This window comes from Muntiacus reevesi, chromosome 13, assembly GCF_963930625.1.
Source record: "Muntiacus reevesi chromosome 13, mMunRee1.1, whole genome shotgun sequence".
NCBI lineage: Eukaryota > Metazoa > Chordata > Mammalia > Artiodactyla > Cervidae > Muntiacus > Muntiacus reevesi.
The window spans coordinates 61276172-61296068 of NC_089261.1; positions in this window are offsets into that span (position 1 = coordinate 61276172).

A 19897-nucleotide genomic window follows, 5' to 3' on the forward strand; every position below is an offset into this window, starting at 1 on the left:
GAGCATGAAAAAGCTGTCTCAGCATTCAAAAAATGAAGATCGTGGCATCTGGTCCCATCATGGCAAATAGATGAGAAAAAAGTGGAAACATTGTCAGATTTCATTTCCTTAGGCTCCAAAATCACTATGGACGGTGACTGCGGCCACAAAATTAAAAGATGCTTGCTACATGCATGCTAGCTATGACAAATCTAGACAGTGCATTAAAAAACAGAGACATCACTTTGCCAAAGAAGGTCTATCTAGTCAAGGCTATGGTTTTTCCAGTAGTCACATATGGATGTGAAAGTTGGATCATAAAGAAGGCTGAGCACTGAAGAATTGAGGCTTTTGAACCATGGTACTAGAGAAGACTCTTGAGAGTTCCTTGGACAGTCAATCCTAAAGGAAATCAACCCTGAATATTCACTGAAGGACTGAAACTGAAGCTCCAATACTTTGGTCACCTGATAGGAAGAGCTGATTCACTGGAAAAGACCCCAATCCTGGAAAAGATTGAGGGCAAGAGGAGAAGGGGGTGACAGAGGATGAGATGGTTGGATAGCATCGCTGACTCAATAGACAGGAGTTTCAGCAAACTCCGGGAGATAGTGAAGGACAGGGAAGCCTGGCGTGCTGTAGTTCGTGGGGATGCAGAGTCAGACAGGACTTAGCAACTGAACAACAACAGCAACCTGAGGCAACTTCCTGAGGGCAAAATATATGCTAATCTCACTCTTTTCTCCTCCAAACTTTTGGCCCCATAAGCTAAATGCAACAGAAAACATAGAGCAGGGATCCCAATGATGTAAGATATTCAAACCAACCCCTCACCGCAGAGAAAAGCATGGAAAAGGGATGTGATGAACAGATGAAAGATACTTGGCATAGTAATCCATCCTCCCTACACACACACAAAAATCATATATTTCATAATGGAAGGAATTAAACAGGGACGAATGAATGGAATGAATAACAGAGTAGCAGGCTTAGTAAATATTTATGTAGTTATGATTATTAATATATCTTAAAACAAAATGCATGTTCTTTGATAGAGGACATATGTAATATAAAATAATTTATGATTACAGCCTATGTTTCAAGACCACAGCTTTAAAATAAGATATGATGGATAAATTGATTAATTTCTGATCTCATAAGGTATATGGGAAAGATAAGCATTATTTTATTATTCTCCCTGATAATTAGAAAAAACTATATTTATGTTTAGAAAACTTAAAGGTTAATTCAGGTAGGCAAAAAGTATACTTTTTAGTTGGCTGGAGAAATTTAAATTCCACCTAGCAAAAGGTAGAGTTTTTAAAAAGACAAAATAAGAAGACTGGAGTAAGACAAAAATATTTTTAACAGTAATTACATGTTCTAATCTTAATAAAAGCTGAAGATATTCAGATTAGATTTGAGAAATCCAATAATACACTGCTTTATAAAATACAATAAGCTAAATGAAAAATAAATAAAAATGATATTACTCACTATGATATATAATAATTATTCTCATACTTTTTGATCTAAGAATATCTTTATCCTCTAAAAAGTTATTGAGAATCCAAAGTCTTTACTTTTGTGATTATATTTATCTATATAGATTACATTTCAAACTCAATCTGAATTATTTTTAGTCATGTTAATTGATCCATATACATTAAAATTAGCCCTTACGTGTGCAGGTCTATGAATTTTGACAAATCTCTGGACTTCTGTATCCACCAATACAATTAAGATGCAGGATACTTTTATGACCTTTTGATGTTAAATCCCTCTTTCCACTCCCAGTCTTGTTTTATGGCCCTATAGTTTTACTATTGGCAGACATCATAAAAATGGAATTATATATCGTACAGCCTGTGGAGTCTGGATGGTTTCACTTAACATAATGGTTTTGAGATTCATCTATGTTGCTATCTCTATCAGCAGTTTGGTCCTTTTTATTCCTGTGTACTGTTCCATTATGTAGTTGCACCATGGTTTCTTTACTGATTCACTAGTCAGTGAGCATTTGGGATTTTCAAAATTTTGGTTATTAGAAGTAAAGATGCTATGAACAGTTTTGTATAGAGTTTTGTGTGGATATATGTCTCTTTTTCTCTGGTAAAATCTCAGGAGTGGGATTATTATGACACGCAGTAAGAGACAACTTTATAAAAAACAGATCCAAAGTGGTTGAACATGTTTGCGTTCTAATGAGTCCCACATACCCAGTATTCCTGCTGAAACTTAACTTTTGTCATTTAAAAAATTTTTAGTTCAGATATTCTAATGGAAGTATAATATTATCCTATTGTGATTTTAGTTTGCATTTTCCTAATGACTAATGATGTTGAAGATGTTTTAAGAGCTTGTTTGCTTTCTGTTTATCTTCGGTAATGTGTCTATTCAAATCTTTCACCCAACGAGTTATTTATTTTTTATTGAATCTTAAGAGTTCTTGATATCTTCTGGATACTAGTCCTTTATTATATTTATTTATTCAAAATATTTTCTTCAATTCTGTGGCTTGTCTTTTCTTTTTTCTAACAGTGTTTTTCAAAGAGCTGAAATTTTAAATTTAGATCAAGTCCAATTTATCAATTTTTATTTAATGGTTGACTCTTTTGTATCCTATCTAAGAAAAGTTTGCCTAACTCAAGGTCACCGGACTTTCTCTTATGTTTTCCTCTATATATTTTATTAAAGCTGAGAAAAATTTAAAGCACAAAATACACAAACTTGCATACTATTAGCAATAAGAGCGAGATGTATGGATGGATCAGAGCTATTTGTGGATTAGAAAGTTTAACTGTATATTCCTGAGAGAATGAAAATGAAGAAGGAAAATAATATCTTAGAATTACTCTGAAAATGTTGAACTCATGAGCTTTCTGAAGGGTTCTCAAGGACAGACAGAAGTCCCTAGACCACACATGAGAAACATTGATCTAAAATGTGAAGATGATCAAACACAAATTACGAGTGCCAATGTTAAATTACAAATGAAGTAAAAGTGAAGGCAATATATTATAAAAGACAGAGGGATGTTTTCTTACTGACAAATTCTCCTTTACCCAATGAAATTATGATAGCTTTAAGTTTTATATGTAATAACACAGATTTCAAGTATATTTTAAAAGTGTGGAAATAGAAGAACACATTAAAATCTTTTTGAAGTTATATTTAAAGAAATTATTATACCTTTTTATTTGTTCAGCAGATAAAGAGCACAGTAATAGAGATACACAAATTTTAAAAAGAAAGAATTATTTTAATTGTATGAAACTTTATATACACTTCCTAGAGTAATGGACATAAAAACAAAAATAAACATGTGGGACCTAATTAAACTTAAAAGCTTTTGCATAGCAAAAGAAACTATTAACAAGGTGAAAAGACAACTTTCAGAATGGGAGAAAATACTAGCAAGTTAAACAACGTATTAATTTCCAAAATACAGAAGCAACACATTCAACTCGATGATAGAAAAACAATCAAAAAGTGAGCAGAAGACCTAAACAGACATATCTCCAAAGAAGACATAGAGATGGCTAATAAACACATGAAAAGATGTTCAAGATCACTCATTATTAGAGAAATGCAAGTCAAAATTACAATGAGACATTACCTCCCACCAGTCAGAATGGCCATCATCAAAAATATACAAACAATAAATGCTGGAGAGGGTGTGGAGAAAAGGAAACCCTCTTGCACTATTGGTGGGAATTTATTTCTTTTTTTCTTTTTTTCATTTATTTTTATTAGTTGGAGGCTAATTACTTTACAATATTGTAGTGGTTTTTGTCATACATTGACATGAATCAGCCATGGATTTACATGTATTCCCCATCCCAATCCCCCCCTCCCCTCTCCTTCTTTACCCAATCCCTCTGGGTCTTCCCAGTGCACCAGGCCTGAGCACTTGTCTCATGCATCTATTGGTGGGAATTTAAATTGATAGAGCCACTATGGAAGACATTATGGAGTTTCCCTAAAAAAACTAGGAGTAAACCTACCATATGACCCAACAATCCCACTACTGGGCATATACCCTGAGTAAACCATCACTGAAAAATACAGGTGTACCCCAATGTTCATTGCAGCACTATAAACCATAGCTTGGGCATGGAAGCAACCTCAATGTCTACCAGCAGATGAAGGGATAAAGAATCTGTGGTGTGTATATATATACCTCCCATATATACATATATATATAATGGAATATTACTCAGCAATAAAAAGGAACACATTTGAGTCAATTCTGACGAGGTGGATTAACCTAGAGCCTTTTATACAGAGTGAAGTAAATCAGAAAGAGAAAATTATCATACATTAGTGCTTATATATGGAATCTAGAAAAATGGTACTGATGAACCCATCTGCAGGGCAGAAATGGAGACACAGACATAGAGAAAAAACTTGTGCCAACAGGTCGGGTAAGGAGAGGGTCTGACAAATAGAGTAACAGGGAAACATTATCATGTGTAAAATAGATAGCCAGTGGAAATTTCTGCGTGACTCAGGCAACTCAAACTAGAGCTCTGTAACAATGTAGTGGAATGGGACGGGGTGGGATGTGGGAGGGAGGCTCAAAAGGAGGGGACATGTATGTAGTTATGCCTGATTCATGTTGCTATATGGCAGAAGCAACATGCTATTATAAAGCAATTATCCTTCAATTAAAAAAAATGAAAAGGAGAAATAGCAACCAATATCCCAGAAATACAAAAACTCATAAAATAACACTACTGTTATATGGCAACAAATTGGATAACCTAGAGTGAATAGACAAATTTCTAGAAATATCTAACCTTTCAAGACTGAATCAGGGAGGAGTAGACACTTTGAACAGACCAATCACTAGCAGTGAAACTGAGTTTGTAAAAAAAAAAAAAAAAAACCTCCCAGGAAACAAAAGTCCAGTAATAGATTCACAGGAAAATTCGACCAAACATAAAAACAATAATACCTATCCTCAGACTATTCCAAAAATGAGGGAGATGGACACCTCCACAGTTCATTCTGGGAGGTTACTATTACCTTGACACCAAAACCAAAGATACTACAAAACTTTGATGTCTGTGATAAATATATTTAGATGCAAAAATGCTCAAATATTTTAGCAAACAATTCAACAATGTATAAAAATGATCATAAACCATGATCAAGTGGGATTTACTTCAGGGAAGCAAGGATGTTTCAGTATTTGCAAATCAGTCAGTGTGATATACCATATTAAAAAAAGGAAGGATAAAAATTACATGGTCATCTCAATAGATGTAGAAAAAGCAATTGACAAAGTTCAACATCGATTTATGATTAAAAACTCTCATCAAAGTGGTTGTAGAGGGAACATATCTCAACATAATAAAGACTTTTTATGAGAAACATACAGCTAACATCATAGTTATCAGTGAAAAGCTGAAAATCTTTCCTCTAAATTCATGAACAAGACAAGAATGCCCACTCTTACCATTTTTACATAGCACAACAATAAGACAAGAAATAAAAGGCATACAAATTGGAAGGGAAGAAGTAATAGTGCCATTATTTGTAGATGACATGATACTATATACAGAAAACTCTATAAAGTCTCCAACAGAAAACTACTAACTAGTAAAAGGATTCAGCAAAGTTACAGGATTAAAGACTAATATATAGAAATATATTGCTTTTATATACCCTATTAATGAAATATAAGAAAGAGTATAAAATATCTAGTATAAAATATCTAGGAATAGACTACTAAGAAGGTGAAAAACCTATACCCTGAAAAGTATAATGTGTTGATAAAGAAATTTAAAAATGATACCTAGAAATGGAAAGATCACCTGTGTTCTTGCATTGGAAGAATTATTATTGTTAATATAATCATTCTCCCCAAAGTAATCTACAGATTTAATACAATCCCTATGAAAATACACATGACATTTTTCACAGAATTAGAACAAATAATCCCAAAATTTATATGAAACTCCAAAAGCCTCCAAATTGCCAAAGCAATCTTGAGAAAAAAAAAAGATGGATGTTTCAGCTCCCTGACTTCAGATTATATGCAAAGTTACACATTTCAAAACAGCATGGTACTGGCATATATACAGATACATAGATCAACAGAACATAATAGATAGCTCAGAAATAAATCCATACACTTATGGTCAATTAGTCTACGACAAAGGGGCAAGAATATGCAATGGAGAAAAGGCCATGTCTTCAAAAAGTGGTGCTGGAAAAACTGGACAGCTACATGTAAAACAATGTAATTGGAACACTGGCTCACACCATGTTAAAAAAAAATGAACTAAAAATGAGTTAGAGACCTAACTGTAAGACCTGACGCCATAAAACTAGAAGAGGACATAAGAACAGTCTTTGACATACGTCAGACACACACTTTTTGGATCTTTCTCCTAAGGAAAAAGAAATAAAAGCAATAAGAAACAAATGGGATCTAATTAAACTTAAAAGCTTTTGCACATGAAAGGAATTCATTGACAAAAATAAGACAATCTACTGAAAATTAGAAAATACTTACAAATGAAATAATCAATGAGAGGATGATATCCAAAATACATAAATAGTTCATATAATTCAGTATCAAAAACCGCACAAAACTTGATTTGAAAATTGCACAGAAGATCTGAATAGACATTTACCCAAAGAAGACATACAGATGACCAAGAAGCACATGAAAAATAAATGCTCAACATCAGATAAATGTAAATCAAAACCATAATGAGATATCACCCCATACCTCTCAAAATGGCTATCATCAAAAAGACCACAAATAATATATGTTGGTGAGAATGCAGAGAAAAAGGGACACCTGTACACTGCTGCTGCTGCTGCTGCTAAGTCGCTTCAGTCGTGTCCGACTCTGTGCGACCCCATAGACGGCAGCCCACCAGGCTCCCCCGTCCCTGGGATTCTCCAGGCAAGAACACTGGAGTGGGCTGCCACTTCCTTCTCCAGTTCATGAAAGTGAGAAGTGAAAGTGAAGTCGCTTAGTCGTGTCCGACTCTTCGTGACCCCATGGCCTGCAGCCTACCAGTCTCCTCCGTCCTTGGGATTTTACAGGCAAGAGGACTGGAGTGGGGTGCCATTGCCTTCTCCAGTACACTGTTGATGGGAATGTAAATTAGTGTAGCCGCTATGGAACATAGTATGAAGTTTCTTCACAAAACTGAAAATAGAGTTATTATATGATCCAGCAATCCTGCTCTTGGGCATGTATCTTGAAAAGATGAAAATTCTAATTTGAAAAGATACATGCATCCCCAGTGATAATAGCACCACTACTTATAATGGCTAGAAAGGAGACATAGAAGCAACCTAGAGGCCCACTGACAGATGAATGGATAAAGAAGATGTGGTGTATACAGAATGGGATATTAATCCACTGTAAAAAGGATGAAATTCTGCCACTTGCTACAATGTGGATGGATCTAGAGGGTATTACGCTTAGTTAAATGTCAGACAGATAAAGACAGTACTGTACAATATCACTTATATGTGGAATATAAGAACTAAAACTGGTGAATATAGCAAAAAAGAAAGAGACTCACAGATAAAGAGAACTAGTGGTTATCAGTGGGGGGAGGGGAGGGAAGGGGCCTGAGAGGGGTAAGAGATTAAAAGACACAAAGTACTATGTATAAAGTAAACTAGCAACAAGAATATTTAGTACTGCACAGAGAAGTATGGCTGTGGTTTTATAATCACTTTAAATGGAATATGACTATAAAAAATCATTGAATCATTATGTTGTATGCCTAAAATTGATATAATATTGTAAATCAGCTATACTTCAATTGAAAACATAAATGAGATGCTGGATGCTAACCAAACTTACTGTAGTTTCATAACACAGTAAGTCAACCATTATTTTGTACACTGAAATGTGTACAGTGATGTATGTCAATTATATCTCAATAAACCTAGAAAAAATTAAAAATAAACATTTTGGAAAGTTTAATGAAAAATGTGAGAGAAAAATGCTAATAAAATATTGTAAATAAAAGTGAATACAACAAGAAGTGACAAAATTTTTAAATATTAAGTATATATATATGCAATTTTCCTATTAATTAAAAAATCCTAATGACACAGATACTCTTGATAAAAGAATTTCCAAAAGAATGGACTAGGAAACCAAAATATATGATGAATACGAAACCAAAATATATGATGAATACAAAACCAAATATTTAAGTATGCACAAAAGAAGTTGAAAAATTGATGTAATAATCATCAGCAAAAATCATTGACACTGGTTGATTTCACAGGAGCATTCTTTCAAAGTTTCAAAGAAAAATTACATGCTTTCTATTTAAATTGTTTTTGAGAACAATAGAAGATGGCTTAATTGTGTTAAGCTAGCATAAAACTTAACACCAAATACATAACAAAAGAAAACTATGCTCTTTTCAATATGTTAAACACTAAAATGTCCTGTTGGAAGTTATTAGCTATTCTATACAGAAAGTATTCTATATATGTAGCCAAATAAATGTAATATACCATGATAAAACAAATCTTAACAGAGTATTTTAGTACAGGACATCTTAGGATCTATAATATACTGAAATACATTATAAGCTTATGAAATTTACTTGACAATAAGAAACATCTTCCTTTATTCCTTCTTTACCACATTGTACATCTAATAATTATTCCCAATGTTTGACCCCCTAGTATGAAGAATGCTCAAGTTCTCAGATACCAGAGAGATGCCGGAGGTCAGTGATCAATGTCCCTGGTTAACATACATGTTGAAATCTTTAATGGCAGAGATAACTGACCTCTGTCAAGGTATTCACAGAATCATTCATCATTATCCTGTAGATTTTATCCTAAGAATGCAAGATTGATTTACTACCATGAAAGGCATTAATAAACACTTTAAAAGGTTACTTTTACAAATATGATCATTTAAACCAATAGCCAAATGGGCTCTTATAAAACAAAGGAGAGGAATATATTCCTTTATGGAACTGATAAAGATGGGGAAAGCCAGGTTACCAAGCTGGCAAGCAAGCCACTAGGTGGACTAGCTCAGGCCCTGCTGGTGAGAATGTCACTTTGCACAATCTTTCTGGGGACAATTTGGTGTCATATGTGTTTATTCTGGAGTAATTCGTTAAAAATTAAGGCTTCTTAGAAAACTTAGATTCTAAGAGGTTTGATGAGAAAAGGAGGGAAGGAGACCAAGAGAGAGAGAAAGAAATTGGCAGAGGCAGATGCTTGGTTAATAGTGCCTTTAATTTATATACTTGCTGTAGACCTTTACAACAAGTTATCCTACCCCCTCCTTCCTGTGTCTAACCCCTAGAGTCAAGAGGCTTTTGTTACTATTCAGTCGCTTAGTCATGTCTGACTCTTTGTGACCCCATGGATTGTAGCATACCAGGCTTCCCTGTCTTTCACCAGCACCCAGAGCCTGCTCAAACTCATGTCCATTGAGTAGGTGATGCCATCCAACCATCTCATCTTCTGTCATCCCCTTCTCCTCTAGCCTTCAATCTTTCCCAGTATCAGGGTCTTTTCTAATGAGTCAGCTCTTTGCATCAGGTGGCCAAAATATTGGAGCTTCAGCTGCAGCAACAGTCCTACCAATGAATATTCAGGGTTGATTTCCTTTAGGATTGAGTGTTTTGATCTCCTTGCAGTCCAAGGGACTCTCAAGTGTCTTCTCCAATACCACAGTTCAAAAGTATCAATTCTTTGGCACTCAGCTTTCTTTGACTATATGAACTTTGTTGGCAAATAAAAGACTCTGCTTTTTAATGTACTGTCTCGGTTTATCTAGGTTTGTCATAGCTTTTTTCCCAAGAAGCAAGCATCTTTTAATTTCATGGCTGCAGTCACCATCTGCAGTGATTTTGATTTTGCAGCCCAGGAAAATAAAGTCTCTCATGATTTCTGTTGTTTCCCTATCTATTTGCCGTGAAGGGATGGGGTTAGATGCCATGATCTTCGTTTTTTGAATATTGAGCTTTAAGGCAGCTTTTCCACTCTCCTCTTTCACTTTCATCAATAGGCTCTTTAGTTTCTCTTTGCTTTCTGCCATAAGGGTGCTGTCATCTGCACATCTGTGGTTATTGATATTTCTTCCAGCAATCTTGATTCCAGCTTGTGCTTCATCCAGCCCAGCATTTCTGACGATGCACTCTGCAAATAGGTTAAATAAGCAGGGTGACAATATAGAGCCTTGATGTATTCCTTTCCCAATTTTAAACCAGTCTGTTGTTCCATGTCCAGTTTTTACTGATACTTCTTGACCTGCATACAGGTTTCCCAGGAGACAGGTAAGGTGGTCTGGTATTCCCATTTCTCGAAGAATTTTCCACAGTTTGTTGTGATCCACACAGCCAAAGGCTTTAGTGTAGTCAATGAAACAAAAATAGATGCTTTTCTGGAATTCTTTTACTTTTTTATTGATCCAACAGATGTTGGCAATTTGATCTCTTGTTCCTCTACCTTTTCTAAATCCAGTTGGAACATCTGGAAATTCTTGGTTCACTGTTGAAGCCTAGCTTGGAGAATTTTTAGCATTATTTTGTTAGTATGTGAAATGAGTGCAATTGTGCAATAGTTTAAACAATCTTTGGCACTGCCTTTTTTGGGGATTGGAATGAAAACTGACCTTTTCCAGTCCTGTGGCCACTGCTGAGTTTTCCAAATTTGCTGACATATTGAGTGCAGCACTTTCACAGCATCATCTTTTAGGATTGAAAATAGCTCAACTGGAATTCCATCATCTCCATTAGCTTTGTTCGTAGTGATGTTTCCTAAAACCCACTTGACTTCAGACTCCAAAATATCTGGCTCTAGGTGGGTGATCATGCCATCGTGGTTATCTAAGTCATTAATACCTTTTTTGTATAGTTCTGTGTATTCTTGCCACCTCTTCTTAATATCTTCTGCTTCTTTTAGGTCCATACCATTTCTGTCCTTTATTGTGCCCATCTTTGCATGAAATGTTCCCTTGGTATCTCTAATTCTCTTGAGGAGATTTCTAGTCTTTCCCATTCTATTGTTTTCCTTTATTTCTTTTCATGGTATCTTACGAAGGCTTTCTTATTTCTCCTTGCTATTTTTTAGAACTCTGTATTCAGATAGGTATATCTTTCCTTTTCTCCTTTGCCTTTTGCTTCAGTGTTAAGAAGCGTTAGTGTTAAGGGAAATGAAATTAGCTCTCGAAGTAAAAGTCATTACTGACCTCCAAGTAAATGGCATGTAAATGGTTATCTGCAATTGTGGGTTAAAACATTACTGAGGTTCTCAGGCCATATCAGGAAGACCATCTCTGGCTTCGTCAGCTGGACTGCAATAGCCAGGGTTTCCTCGAATAGCAATAACTTGAATTGCTCTATCACCCCGGTTCCTGAGAACTGAAAGTGTAAGAACAGGCCAGTTTACCAGCTGCTTCCTTGAAAGTCCGGAGGGACAGCCGACAGGGACAGCTGTGGTTCTTCTTCAATCAGTACTTTCTTCCTCTGGGATTCTTAACGCAGATTGGGAAATTTAAAAATGCATTTTGTTATTCATTGGCTCCCTGCCTCCAAGTGTCAGCCAAAGCTGTAATGCAGCATTATCTAAGGGCTGGGCTTTGCTTCCCCTGCAGTCCTGTAGCCACAGCGCCATGCTAATGCATCTCCTGCAGGATCACAGAGAACTCATAATGCTGGCAGCGCAGGGGCCAGGGTGACTTTGACACCTACCTGTTAACTTCAGCTTCAGCAAAGATACAGCTGGAGAACACAGAGGCTGTAACCTAAATCCCGCCCACTCACACAATCCTGTCTCCTGATTAGGTCATTTGAATAAAACATGATATGGAATCTCACATTAGATACTCACACATGCTTATTTTAAAAATCTGGGTTTGGGGGGATATGCTAGATTTAAAAAGTTTCTCTATTTCTGCTTTACCAGTTTCTCTGAACTGGTTTACTAGTTGCATGTTTTGCTTCTGTTTTTATAGACTTCTGAGAGCAACAGCAAATATATTCAATACTGAGAATATTTCATTTGGATTGAGCACAATGAGAAGGTGGATAAATGGATAAGTACAAAAAATCCTGTAAACGTGTGTGTGTGTGCACATGTAACAAGTGGAGCAATTAACAAAATTTTACAAATTATTTTAACCAACCCTTTGCTATTTTGAAATTTACCAGGATATGTATTTACTTAGATTTTTCCTTTCTCAACCACACTTCTAGGACTTGATGCTGATAGCAAAGAAGAGTCAATTAAATATTTAAAAGCATTCCAAAGCAACTTTGTCACCGCTCTAGCAATTTTATGATTAATTTTTCAATTGGCCCTCATTGAAAGCCTAAAGCAAATTTTATTTTGTGAGGAAGAGTGAGTGATGGAAGATTTCTATTGCAAAGACTATATTAAAATAAAATATTCTGAAGCACACAATTTAAAGAATGTAATTTTATGCTGCTAGTATGATTTAATAATGTCATTTACACTAAGCTTGATGGAATGGCAGTCCCAGAATAATGGCACCCACTAGAAAGTCATTAAGCTAAATATTTAAAATGTTGTTTTATACTTTTAGGCATATAAATAATTTATAGTGTGGAACTGACTATCTGGATGAGAAACGGAATGGGTGCAAAGTATCTGTGGCCAGTGTAAATGTGAGATCAGACTCTTTTTAATGTATAATCCTGTGATTCATTTGTGGTATATTGAGGTAAATAATGCTAAAGGAATAAAAAATATGCAAGGTTTAGTTGAAGGGTCCCCAGAAATTCACTTGGTCACTTAAACCTCTCAGTTACTCAATATTATAATCTGTAAAACGGGCTTGTTTGCATGATGGAATGAGAAGGGAGATTCACAGGTACTTTGAGAGTATGGCTGTAACAGTATAATAGTAATATAATAGTAGTAAGGAAAACAAAGGTGGTACAGGTTACCGTCATGCCAGGTTAAACACATCTCATTGTTGTTAATGCTTAAGAGGGTAAAATGTAGTACAGATCCCAGAACTCAAAATTGTATTTATTTATTTATAAGAATTAAACTTTTTATTGTTTTTTTGGCCATACCTCTTGGCATGTGGGTTCCCTGCCATGGATAGAGCCCATATCTTCTGCAATGGAAGTACAAAGTCTTAACCACTGGACCACAAGGGAAGTCCAACAAAACTGTATTTTAAAAAGCTCTTAAAGGAGCATGCTTTGCTGCTTTCTACATATCTGTTACATTTTTTTTCACCTTTAACTGACTTTTTTTCCACAAGTAAAACTTCCATTCCTCTGTAATTTTACCTTGTATATGTCTCATCATATATTTTAATTCTTATCATATCTTGCTTATTTCCTTAGTATTTCTTAGCTCAAATTCTGGAGAAAGGAAACTTATTAGTCTAGTTTATTTTTCAATGCCAAGTCATGTGTCACTGGCCAGTAGGAAGATTGACTGTTCTTAATATGGTGCCAGTCCTGGCCAGTGGGAGTAAAGGGTTTATGTGAAAAAACATTGCTGTGGCAGTAAGAGAATGAGGCATGGAAATTTCACCAAGAGGGGCCTGCAGACAAGTGGGTGCTGATGGAAATCTTATGTTCATTTTGACTTTCTGAACTACTTCTAGCTTCCTGAAAGTGATATGATCTCTCTTTTCTCTAGATCTTTGTAGATACTGATTTTTCCTATTCTGTAATGGATTTTGGACTTTGCTTCATAAGTAAGCCTACTCCCTTGATTTGAACCTCCAGTGCCGCTTTTAGTATGGAACTCTGAATGACATTTGCCCATGCATGCTTTCAATGAGCCGCACTCCTTGTGAATTGGGGAAGTAGAATCTTAACAAGTGGGATGGAGAAAAATAACATGGAAAACGTATAAATACTTTCTTTGGGTAAAAACTGTCTCAGGAGCATCATGCTACTCTGCAGATATTTCTCCAACTTTTTGATTTTGTGACACACAAAAACAAGCAAATAAAGATGACGCTCATGTTCTGGGAGCAAGGAAGCTGAAAAGGTAAAAACAGAGGTTATCTCTTTCATTAGGATGCAAAGTGTAGGAAAAGTGAAGAGGCTGAAGAAACCAAATCTTCTAACAAACAAGCTGTGCAGCGAACTGTGTTGGAACAAGTGTGGCATTGGAGAAGAAACTGCTGAGACGTGATTTTGACTGTCTGAAGAGGCAGAAGTAGTGAGGAAACTCGTAGACTTGACCTTCAATTTTTCCTTCTCAAAAGTGTATCTGAAACATTAATATGTTCTGCTATAACAGTTAATATGGTTTAAGTTGCTTTTTCAATAACATATTTTGGAGCAAAAAGGAGATATAGTCTACTTCTATGTGAAGCAAATTAATAAGTAATTGAAAGCCTTCCAATTCAGGTCATGTGACTGACACTCTTCTGCCCCCTTTTGGAAGCTCGTCTGCCTTGTACTTCCCTCTGTTTGAGTCATATTAAACTCAGCTCATTAACTACAAAATTAAAGATAGTAATCATAATGTGAAAAGGGATAGAGGCAGTAATGAATGTGATAATGAAAATGGTTAGGACTTCTTTTACTTCTGAAAAAAGAAAAGAATTATAGTGATTAACTTTCATGTCTGAGAGGATCTACCCTTTATATAATCTCAAAAAACTTTCTTCAATCATTCATTCATCCATCCTTCAGATATAGACTGAGTACATAAAATGAGTGTTCACTATGTGCTCATAACTGTGCTAGATACTAAATGTGATGGTGGCAAAGCAGAAGAACCCATGTCCTCCAGAAACCTAATTCAAAGACTACCGGCAATTTGTATTTTAAATATGAATAAAGTTCTTGAGAGAAACGTGATGAAGTATAGTTTAATTCTTTCCCCTAAATTTGAAGTGTTATTATGAAAATGAGATACTTTATACTTTATAGTACTTGGTAAAAGTATTTCACACATTGTAAATATTCATAATAAGTAGTATTTATTATTTCCAGTGTCTTCCAAAATGTTTAGTCTGGGATTATAGTGGTACTAGTAATAAATAAACTGATAGTAAGAATAGAATTAAGTGAAATTTTTATATTACTTAAGTCAAAGAGATAAGTGCAGTGAGGTGAGATACAATTTGTGTTGTATAGAAGAAGAACAGTTTTTTTCCCTGTGATCATATATGCCATAAATTCTCTTTTTGGAAGCCATTGGGAAATAAGGTATAAAATATATAATATTAATTGTTTCAGAAAGACCTTATGGAAAATAGGCTTTATGAGCTATTTAAGTAAGAGGAGGGAGAAAATTAGATGAGTTTAGACAAGGAGGCTGTTCTGAGCTTAGCGTGCAGCTTGGGAGAAGGTTTGGCTGTAGGTGGAAGTGAAATGCAAATAAGAAGAAGGCTGTTTGCACATGTACTTAGAGAAGCAGGGTGAAACTCCATAGCAGAATAAAGGAATCTAAGGGGAATGAAGGCGAAAGGAGCAATGATTAAATAGAGTCATCCAAATCCAAAGTCATCCAAATCCAGATAGTTCCATAGTAAAATGGTGTGTCCCATGGTTAAAATGCTGGGTGCAGTGGAGGGAAAATTTCCTGCTGGATTGTGAGAGAGGCTTACTTCCTAGAGGTTGAAAGAAAGAAGAAAATGGGCTACTACAAATGATAGAAGAGTACCACTTCTTAGGAAGACTGCCTAGAGTTACAAAAGTTTGCTGCTTGTTTTCTTTTAACTGTGACAAAATGCATATAACATAAAAATTTTAGATGTACATTTCAGTACAGTTAAGTATATTCACATTTGTGTGAAGTGGATCTCCAGAACCTCTTCATCTTGCAGGATGGAGAAACTGTATACACCTTAAATAGCAGCTGCGCCTTTCACCCTTGCTCCCTAGTCCCAGGCCCACACTTGGTTTCCATGGCTTAGACTACTGTCAGCCCCTCACATAGCACAGCCATACAGTAATTGTCTTTTTTTGTAACTAGCTTATTTCACTCAGCATAGTGTCTTCAAGATTACTTGCCTCTTCTAAACCTTTGGGTGAAACATCACTAATCAGAGAAGATACCTTGGTGATGGGGGTGAGTATAAACTTTCTTCCTGGAACCTTGAGAGAATTAGATCTTAACCAGGGCTATAAGAACTGGGGATAGACCAAAGGATAAACAGATGGAGGAGAAATAGCTTAGACAGAAAACAGTAATATGGACAAAGTTTGTAAAGCAAATAGTCCCTGAAAATATAACCAGAAGCCACCAGACAAAGGAAATAGGAAGTGGGGATCTTTTAGAGTGTGACCTAAACTGATCCCTGGGCCTATAGAGTGAATAGGAAGCCCAGATATGGCCAGTCCAGTTTGGACTTTGACACTGGACAAGGAATATGGAGAGCATATCTCTACAACAGGCCTTATAAAAAACAATCTAAGCTTTTATCCAGGCAAAGACTACTTTCTAATAAGTTGTAAGGAGGAGTCTGAAAGAAGAGTGGACCAGATGATGTGGCAAATGAATCAGCTGCCTGAGATTGTGTATTTTTTGGAGTTTTTCCTATGTCACTGTCTATGTCATCTTTCTTTCAACTATAGACTGTGAAGAAGTGGCATAAAAGTGAGGCCATATTTTCCAAGATGATCTCGATTCATGTGTGTTCATGGGACAATCTAAGATTATTCTACAAAATGTCAAAGTGTAGCTGGGTAGACACTGGGCAAATTTTATATCACACAGCACTAGCTGTTATTACTTGAATTATGTAAGTAAGTTGTTTCTGAAGGTGATATACTGCCTCAAGGTTGTTCCTGGGATTCCTAACACCTTAAGTTATGAGTAAACCAGATGGACACATATAGTGTTCTTTAATTCATTTATGCTTAAATCCATTCTACAATTCTTTATTAAGTACCTACTATTTGTTAGGTTATATTCTAGGTGTTGGAAAAAAAGAGAAAGATAAAGCTTCTGCTGTCATGGAATTGACATTCCAGTGTTAGTGAGCAAAGAGTAGAAAATAAGAAGAAATAGGTTATTGGACATATAAGATAATTGTAAGTCATGATATGCGTGATATAGAAATAAAATAGCATGACGTGATAAAAAGTCTTGAGGTGTTGGGAGGCTTGGGTAACCATGAAAGACTTCTCTGGGGAGATGACATGGAGTTGAAACCCTAAGACAAGAAAGAAGTCAGCTGGCAGTAGGGAGGGGGGCGTGAAGGGTGGCTGATGGATGAACAAATGCGAAGGCCTGGCGCAGAACTGAGTTTGATAGGGTCTCTGAGGTGGGAAGAGAGTACGATGGGGGAGAGAAGAGTGGAAGGAGATCAGCTGGAGAGAAAGACCTGGTCTGGTCATGTAGGCCATGGCATGGCACAGAATGAGAATTTTATTCTTAGTGTAGTGGGATGCTCTTTGCAGAAAAGCAACTTTAAGTTTGGAAGGACTGATGCTAAAGCAGAAGCTCCAATACTTTGGCCACCTGATGCAAAGAGCCAGCTTATTGGAAAAGACCCTGATGCTGGGAAAGATTTTAAGGGCAGTAGGAGAAAGGGTTGACAGAAGATGATATGGTTGGATGCCATCACTGACTCAGTGGACGTGAGTCTGAGCAAACTCTGGGAGGTAGTGAAGGACAGAGAAGCCTGGTGTGCTGTAGTCCATGGGGTCGTGTGAGTTGGACATAACTGAGCAACTGAACAAAACAACAATCAACTTTATTACTGTTAAAAGTGATATTGGAGAATGTGACCAAAGAATCACTTTATTATTAACAGAATTGATATTTGCTGGAATGTATCTTAACTACTGAATTTCTTGTTAAAAAAATATTGGAGAATGAATGTTATATCTGTGGACATGTCGGTTATCTATCTCTATAAGACAGATGGGGGAAGAAAGCAGAAAGAGTATGCTGGAAGATCATCCATCCTAAAGGGTTCACTGGAGGAACTTAATAGGAACCAGTTCTGAGTACTGGCAATCCAAACAACAGTTACAGCTCTCAGAGATCTTCTAGTTTCATGATGGAAATGACAACTTAACTAGAGCTGTTGGAGATTTGAATCAGTGGAGTTTCTTTGAGGGGAAAAAAAAATTAATGTTTAAGAAAATTCTACAATGGACTGTTTTAAATTATAAAACATAAAGTCTCTTAGAGGTAGTATGATGGTAGAGATTTAAACAGAAAAGCAAAACTGACCTGGGTAATAAAATGTTGGGAGTTGAAGGTGTTTCTATTGGTCCCCAGGATTTGGAGTAAAGCAGGGAGAGAAGTGGAAAGGATTAGAGAAGAGGTTCAGTTCAGTTTAGTCGCTCAGTTGTGTCCGACTCTTTGCGACCCCATGAATCGCAGCACACCAGGCCTCCCTGTCCATCACCAACACCTGGAGTTTACCCAAACCCATGCCCATCGAGTCAGTGATGACATCCAACAATCTCATCCTCTGTCATCGCCTTATCCTCCTGCTTTCAATCTTTCCCAGCATCAGGGACTTGTCCAATGAGTCATTTCTTCGTGTCAGGTGGCCAAAGTATTGGAGTTTCAGCTTCAGCATCAGTCCTTCCAATGAATATTCAGGACTGATCTCCGTTAGGATGGACTGGTTGGATCTCCTTGCTGTCCAAGGGATTTCAAGAGTCTTCAACACCACATTTCAAAAGCATCAATTTTTTGGTGCTCAACTTTCTTTATAGTCCAACTCTCACATCCATACGTGACTACTGGAAAAACCATCGCTTTGACTAGATGGACATTTGTTGGCAAAGTAATATCTCTGCTTTATTATATACTGTCTACTTTAGTCATAACTTTTCTTCCAAGGAGCAAGTGTCTTTTAATTTCATGGCTGCAGTCACCATCTGAAGTCATTTTGGAGCCCCCCAAAATAAAGTCTCTCACTGTTTCCACTGTTTCCCCATCTATTTGCCATGAAGTGATGGAACCAGATGCCATGATCTTAGTTTTCTGAATGTTGAGTTTTAAGCCAACTTTTTCACTCTCCTCTTTCACTTCCATCAAGAGGCTTTTTAGTTCTTCTTCACTTTCTGCCATAAGGGTGGTGTCATCTGCATATCTGAGGTTATTTATGTTTCTCCCAGCAATCTTGATTCCAGCTTGTGCTTCCTCCAGCCCAGCGTTTCTCATGATGTACTCTGCATAAAAGTTAAATAAGCAGGTGATAATATACAGTCTTGATGAACTCCTTTCCCAATTTTGAACCAGTCTGTTGTTCCATGTCCAGTTCTAACTGTTGCTTCCTGACTTGCATATAGGTTTCTTAAGAGGCAGGTCAGGTGGTCTGGTATTCCCGTGTCTTTCAGAATTTTACACAGTTTGTTGTGATCCACATGGTCAAAGGCTTTGGCATAGTCAATAAAACAGAAGTAGATGTTTTTCTAGAACTCCCTTGTTTTTTCGATGATCCAATAGATGTTGGCAATTTGATCTCTGGTTCCTCTGCTTTTTTAAATCCAGCTTGAACATCTGGAAGTTCACAGTTCATGTATTGTTGAAGCCTGGCTTAGAGAAGTTCAACCATTATTTTACTAGCTTGTGAGATGAGTGCAATTGTGGGGTAGTTTGAGCATTCTTTGGCATTGCCTTTCTTTGGGATTAGAATGAAAACTGACCTTTTCCAGTCCTGTGGCCACTGCTGAGTTTTCCTTTTGCTGGCATTTTGAGTGCAGCACTTTCCCAGCATCATCTTTTAAGATTTGCAATAACTCAACTGGAATTCTGTCACCTCCAATAGCTTTGTTCGTAGTGATGCTTCCTAAGGCCCACTTGACTTCACATTCCAGGATGTCTGGTTCTAGGTGAGTGATCACACCATTGTGATTATCTGGGTCATGAAGATCTTTTTGTATAGTTTGCCACCTCTTCTTAATATCTTCTGCTTCTGTTAAGTCCATACCATTTCTGTCCTTTATTGTGCCCATCTTTGCATGAAATGTTCCCTTGGTAT